The sequence below is a fragment of the Aptenodytes forsteri genome, unplaced genomic scaffold, assembly GCF_000699145.1.
Source record: "Aptenodytes forsteri isolate BGI_AS27 unplaced genomic scaffold, ASM69914v1 Scaffold70, whole genome shotgun sequence".
NCBI classification, from domain to species: domain Eukaryota; kingdom Metazoa; phylum Chordata; class Aves; order Sphenisciformes; family Spheniscidae; genus Aptenodytes; species Aptenodytes forsteri.
In genome coordinates, this window is record NW_008795690.1 from 801,709 (window position 1) to 809,459 (window position 7,751).

Genomic DNA, 7,751 nt, shown 5'->3' on the forward strand with positions numbered 1-7,751 from the left:
CTGCTGCGGGGAGAAGGAGCCCGGGTCTGCCCCGGGGCCAGCTCGCCTGCACAGGACGGCCGACATGGGGGCACCTAGCCCTCCGGTTGCCCCCCGCCTGTCCTGCACAAAGTCCCGACTTCTGCAATACAAACGGGGACCCACAGCATTTGTCCTGCATTATTTATGCTCTCAGCACTGCAAATGGAAAAAAAAAAACCACGAGATATATATACGTATTCATTTAAAACTATTTTTCAGATTGCTTCAAAATTCAAATTAAGATTAATTAAAATTTAAATAAAAAATAAAAAGCTTATGCTCGCAGCGCTGCAAATGGAAAAAAAAAAACCACGAGATATATATACGTATTCATTTAAAACTATTTTTCAGATTGCTTCAAAATTCAAATTAAGATTAATTAAAATTTAAATAAAAAATAAAAAGCTCCAAAAGTGATTTTTTATTTCACTTACATCTTTAATGTAGAAGTAACTCCAGTGGGGTTGATATTTTTAGTTTCATGTAGCATAACAAGAGAGACAGGGACTGTGCTATTCTACCGTGGCAGAGCTGCCAAGCAGGAGAACAATGCGGACGGGGGTCTTCCTTTGGGGAAATGAAGGGCAAAATACGTGTAGTGGGCCAAAGAGGGGACAAAGGAGGAACACTGTGGCCGAGATGTCCTCCAAGAGTGGCCTCTAGTCCTTCTTCCCCTAAGCCAGCCCAGTTTCCTACCAGAAAAAGGAGAGGAAAGGAGCTTCCCCGCCTCCCCCATCATTGACCCTGGGGAAGCCACTGCAGCAGACACCCACCCTGCTTTATCATTCCCCAGATGCATGAAAGAAGACCCTTTAATCCTCTTGGAAGAGCTGCCCTTTTCACAGTCAAAATGCACACACACACCCCGCCATTCTGGGAATATGGATGTAGCTGCTTGTGAAAAGCAAGTAAATATCTGGCCCACCTGGGGGAAAAGTCTGCATTTGAATTTCAGGTCTGTGACTGAAGAGTGAAACTCCGAAAAGCAGCAAACGCAGAAGCAATATGGGATCCTTGTGCAGACCCAAGTGTAATTCTTACTCACATCCCTTATCATTTAATCATCTCTCCAGAGCTGATGACATGAGTCTTGTAAGCAATCGTGGTGAGCGCTGGCATCCAGCTGAGAAACAGGTTCCCAGTGTGTTGGGCCATGTAAAAGCATTGCTACTCCAAAAATTCCCAGTATCATCTGAAATAAGACGCAAGAATTGAACAGAAAAGCAGCAAAAGGAAGGGACTGGAGGGTCGCAGTGATGTAGATGGGATTATGTGGCCTTGGATACCTTTATGGTCCTGTTGACTGAAGATTATTTCCACCTGTTAAGTTAATTTACTCTTTTACTATTAAATCACCAGTTCCTCAGAGGAAAGGCAGTTGGTAGCCAGCAGGTCCCTTGGTTATGTCATAAGTCAGGAATATCTTGTGAGGAACAGGAGGTGGTCTAGAAAATTAACTCCAAGATGAGGTTCTACAAGGAGAGCCACTTCTGAACAAGCAGATGAGCAGCCAAGGCTGATCTCCCATGTTACAGATAACGCAGTGCTTTCACAGATAAGGGATTAATGTGAAACACTGTTTGACACTAGGACTTTTTAAATACCTTTATTCACCAAAGACTATCACGTCTGAAAATTTACCTGCACTTTTTTTCCCAGAGGATGTCTTGACAACAGAAAGCTTAACTGAATAACATTCACAAAAATATTAAACGTGCACGATGATCCTTTGCATAAAGCAGAATGAGTATAATGTTCCAAAAATGGAAAAAAACATAACCATGTAATTGCTGCTACAAACCATTTTAAGAAGGGTACTATGCTGGGTCCACTGGCATCAAATAATTTTTATTTCAAGTTGTATTGAATTAATCTGTTTACAGATTCCTTCTACAAGTTCCATATCTCAAAGGCTAATTGCAAACTAAAAGCTGGATATAAAAATACAAATTTGAGTTCCTTTCAAACTGAAGACTGACTACAAGGTGGCAAAACCTTGAACTAAAGGTTAAACGAGGGTTTAACAAAGACTTCAGTTATTCTCTCCTCTGTGCACCATTCAATATATACTTCATGATGAGAAATATGCCTCTTATTTAAGGAGTTTATTCCAACAAGAAAAAAGGCATCCCATTCTTCTCTTTCTGGACATGTGGAATAACCCAATGCTTAAGAAGTTAAGAGTGCAAATCCATGAAAAATGATGTCGCAGCCCATGCATCCTCAAAAATACAGGTTAGAACAGGTAAGTATGATTTCTACTACTTGGCAATGCTGTTTCTGTATCAGATTTTTGGGGATGCTTGTTTTACTAACTTCACATACTTGCACAACATCTGAGATGATACCATGGTTTTTAAAATTTTTACAGAGTCAGGATTCTGAAATTTTACTCGCATGGAATGTTGGTCTCTGCTTTTTCAACCAAACACAGTTTCAGTAAAAAAGTATATGCCCCTGTGTCTGCCTGAAAGGATGCCAGGCAGGGGAAATGAAAAGCTCCGAATGTCTGCATATCTGAAATCACTGAAGCAAAGGAGAAGAGACCATCAGGGAGACTGCTAAGGTCCCTGATTCTCAGGCCCAGTGTAAATTAGAGCCCAGCTGGCAGTGGTACTCGGGAGACCATACGCTAGCTGAGGATGGCTGGAGCACAGCATGTTTCAACCATATGTCTGACATACTGCCTCCTTTCCAAGGGTCTCTGGCGTAGCGGGATTTGGATAGGCTCTCGCTCAGCTGGCCAGGTTCAGAGCTCTCGTCCTCTTTGTGCTAAAACAATGGCACCGAGGCTGCAGCTCAGCGTTCCTCCCCGGCAGGCCGGGAAGAGCAGCACTGCTATGCATCACCCATTTGGTAGGAGCACATTCCCACCACGGCGTGTGGTGGAAACGCTCCAGCTGAGCCTGCCTGCGTCACAGGTGGGCAGGGATAACCACCGGGGGGTTAGGATGCAGAAATCCTAAACCACAACACTGTTATTGCTCCCTTTTTATACTGTTAGCAGTAATGAGTTTTGTTCTGTGGTGTGTCTCAATCTGCAAAGTTAGTCGCAGTCCCACAAACTCCAATTCACTCTATTCATTTCATCCAACAGATGAACATCACAACCTCAAATTAATTTTTTAGTTTCTGCCTTCCAGTTGTGTTTTTTCCTATTATTTAGCTATTTTGCAACATAAAAGTGTGCTTAATTCCATCTTCACGTGCTGTTAAATTCAGGTTCTGTTTTAGCAGCCAAAAAGTCATTCCCTTGCCTCCCAGGAGAATTTATCTATCTACTCAGCCTGTCGTCTGGGGGTCACAACAGCTTGTACTGCCTGTCGTTTAGAGCAGATCTGAAAGTGGAGCAATTGAGAATATTCCCTTCCCTGCCACTGACATTAGACTTTCCCTGGTCTTTCTTTGACTACCCTGTCCCTTTCTGGAATCACAGAGGGCCTCCATATGTGGATGAATTTGCTCCGTTTTCTTTTTCTTCCATTTTCATGTCATTGTCATGATGCTTTATTGAGCTGCTGCTCTCTCAGGTTCTGTCCCAGCCATGCATCATCCAGACCCCTCAGTCTGTTATTTGCCAAAGAAAAAGCACACTGAAATGCTGCTACTTAAATAAGAAGCAATTCACCTATGATTCTAGATGTGCCTGTGCCCAAAGATCCTAAAAACCAGTAAATGATTTGATACAAAAGGGCCATTATGGCTCTTTTCTTCATTTTCTGTATTCTGTTAAGTGATATTTTTGCGGTTTAACATATTCCAGACCTTTGCTGGCAGAAGCAATGCATATAACCTCCCTTAGAAGTGTATTCAGTTGGGAGCTGCCTAGCTACACAGGATTTTATACATCGTTCAGCTAAGTCAGCGATCCATATGCAAAAATCAAGCTCTCAGGGGCACCATGTGGATTTGTGACATTCTTCAGAGTACTCTGTGTCTCTAATAAACCAATGAATGGATTACACTCAGCCATAAAAATGTTTTTTCCTCTCCATGACATACATAATATGGATAAGCTTTATTTAGTAAGTGGCTAAAAACTAATGCCATGCACGTTACTTAAACAGGTTAAAAATATTCCTCAGTATTGTAACCGCTTAAGAAGAGGAGTGAGAGCGCACAACAAAATGGCAATGTATAAAGCTGAGAAACACCATGCTGAACGCTAACATGGGACATTTTGATTAAGTAAATTTAATTCTGGAAACTATTTTTGGCTTATAACAGTTGGAAGCAGAAGAGACAGGCAAACCTTTCCTATACTGTATTTCCTGACAAGCTATTTCATCTTGGCCTTCCGGTGTAGATTATTTCTTTGTATCACGCTGTTGTCATGAGTTAGGCGCTGGATAATGGATAGTTTTAAAAACAGTCCATCTGTATTTAGTCAATAAAGTAATGGTTTGTAAACTCGCTCAGCAGCAAGCTGTTTCTTGAAAAGAATAGAAGAGCATTCAAGGGAAAAGAGTGACAAGACTTGGTGATTTCCTAATGATCAGATTTTGTTCTTTACATGGTCATGCTTACTGCTCCCAGGAAACCCCTTATCTGCCTACAAATGACAGACAATTATTTGACTTAATTAGCAAACCCTGGGTCAAGTTCCTGTTCCAGAATGATTGGCACTGCAACTGGCTTGAAAACTTGCTTCAACTGGGAGATGTCCTTAATTCTTCCTTTTTATTATTCCTTATATGTCAACTGACTGTAGCGAGTGTTGGGATTTCAAGGTGCTTAATATTTTCAGGTTTCTCACAAGAACAAACCTTTCCGGCGGCTCAAGGCATTTGTAACATCAGCCTTCCACACCTTCTGCTTCTATCTCATCTTCAGTGACGGAAGCGATGGTGCTAGTCACAGGATCCACGGCTGCCTACTCCATGCATTCAGATGTGTTTCTCCCCAGTGCCTCTGCGGTCTAGGAGACAGGGCTAAACGCAGTCACATCCATGAAACCTCACTGAAGGCAACAAAGTCACGTAGGCTTTGCTGCCTGAAGGTGCACCGGAGTCCAACAACTACTTTTGAAGCACCGATTTCTTATTCAAATCTTCTCTCCCCAAATAAAAGTCCATCTAGACTACAGTGGTGTCTTAACTGTGACTGGGAAGAGTATTAATCTACATATAGACATTGATTCCTTTGTTTTAAAGGAACAAACCCCTAATTCTCATTTATCTACTTTAAACATTTCATGATATGATCCATTTTCTCTCTTATTTACTGCTTTATCGTAAAATGCCCAGTAGAGCATGGCATGTTTTAGAGAGGAGGATCAGGCAGTTCGTGGATTTCTTCCTGCACTCCTTGTAGTCAGTGGGAGTATCGATATCATCGCCAGGAAGCCAGGATCAAGCCTCAGGTTAAGATATGTAACATAAGAAGTCCTGAAGTCAGGCTCAGACCTCAAGATAAGACATATAAGGAAATGAGTAAGGACTAAGACAGGATGAGGCCTACTAGCATAAATTCATACAGGGCCTTCAAGAACAATACCAACTGGAAGTTGTTGTTACTCTAATTCATATAGCACGGTGTAGAAGAGGTCGACGTTATTTTTCAATTCGTGATACTTTCTTTCACACAGTCAGTAAATTTCAAATCTGATCACTTCAAAATATATTTGGAACATCTTTTTGATAGGAAATTTATATTCCTTCAAATCTGCATCCTTTCACAATCTAGTAATTTTCTGTCCTGTAAAATATACACAATTTGTTATTTTTGGAAAACACAAAAAAATGGAGAAAAATGAGCTGGGGTTCTTTATGGGCTTCTCTTTCACACTGTCTTAAGAGTGTCAATAACTTTTTTACCTGTTTATTGAAAAAAAAAGGAAGCGAACTACGGAATAATTAGATAAAAAAACAGGTTAGAGAAAGGTTCTGTCCAATTCCATTTTTAAGCATCTGCACTGAATACAAAGAACTGCTGATAAGAAAAAAATCCAAAGTATTTATTTTGCAGTATTTAGTATCTTAATAAACACACACTGGGCATTTGGCCAAGAATTTTTAAGACACCTATGATAAGTTATAACTTACTACTTTTAATTATAATATCCTGGAACCGAGCTCAGGAATCTTCTGTTATAAATTTTGTGTTGCTTTATAGGGAGGATAATAGAGTTGTTGAGAAAATAAGTTATATTCAGTTCTAACGGTATTTCTTCTTTTTTGTTTACTACATGCTATTTAATATTTTCCTTTGTACACTTCTTAATAGTTGAGCTTTAAGTGAAACTCTGAAAAACAACATTAGGATTCAAAATACAGTGGAAGATTTTATTTTCAGGGTCACAAGTAGCATAGTGAGATTTCTCTCAAACAATGACACTTAGTATCTCTGTAGTTCTATGAATACTTTTGAAGTGTCATATTAAAACCAATCTCTTGGCCTTCAGGCAAAGAGAAGCAATTAGTCTTGGAGTTGTGAATAAATAAAAATCCATTTATATACCCGTCCTTGACACGTACCTTGCAAATCTTAGAAACTTCATCTAGTGGGAAAAGAAATGTTAAATCATGAACACCAGTACTAATCATATTGCAATGTTGCTTCTTAAAACTGTTTAGTTTATATCAATCTTTTAAGTATTAATTCATATGTATATATTCATACATATTGAAACACAACAACAGAAAGGCATTCACACACTTGAGCGAGAAGAATGAAATGAGTGGGTGCATATAGAGCTGTAACACGTACCTTTATTACCCTCAACGTTAATACAGGCAAGAAAAAACTCAAAGCTCTCAAGTACATTGTCCTTTTCTTAGATACCATAAAAACAATCCCGTGCAAGTTACGTACCGTGCGCATGCCTTTGTCATCCCAAGTGCTACTGTGTCTTTGCTTTGATCTACAAACAAACAAACAAACAAACAAAACACATCTTTATTAGCCATGCATCCCATTTCCATGCAGCACAATTAAATGGTACCTGTCACAGATGTGTTGGGATGAGTCAGAAAACAATTTCTACTTTTTGTTCAGTGCAGTACTTCTAGACCTTCTCTTTCCTCTTTACTGTGCCTCAGTGCAGAAGCATCCTATTTTTACAATGCTCTGATTGCTGTTCGAGATTCTCGTATTTATTTTTCATGTAGCAGCTAGTAATTCACAGAGGAAGTAAAAATTATGATGCCAAGTCATCCCAAATAGTCCGCCTGCACCCCTACAGAAAAGCTGAATCAAACTCGGGCTGCGTGACAGGTCACCAAGTCTCAGTGGAGCTCGTCCTCCCCGTATCCACTTGTTGACCAGAGTGCTGAGGAAATTAGACTACTTAGGCTACAGCCTTGTCCAATGATCAGGTGAAGCAGCTGTCTGGGGACACACTTGTGTTCGGAAGTTATTTTAGGATAAAATCCACCCCTTTGTGCCACACTCTTGTAGGCAAACAGAGAGTCCCAGCCCGGAGGTCAGAGATGGGACAGTGACCCCCCCCGAAGGATCGCACCTGGGCTGATGGGATGGTCAAGAAAAACAAATTTTAGTCTGTTCTGGATGCAAATCTCTCTGCTGACCTAGTTCTCATTCTCCTTTTCATTTCAGAAGCTCAGCTAAAAATCCATAAATTAAGGAAATTAACTGATGGAGCCTCCGGCATCTTTGTAAGCTATTTAAATCTTTAAATTTACAACATCTTCTGCATATATCAAGTAATTGAACTAACTGCAGGGATGTAACTTTAATGAGAAAATTTCCCTTTTCTCCTGTAGTTTTTG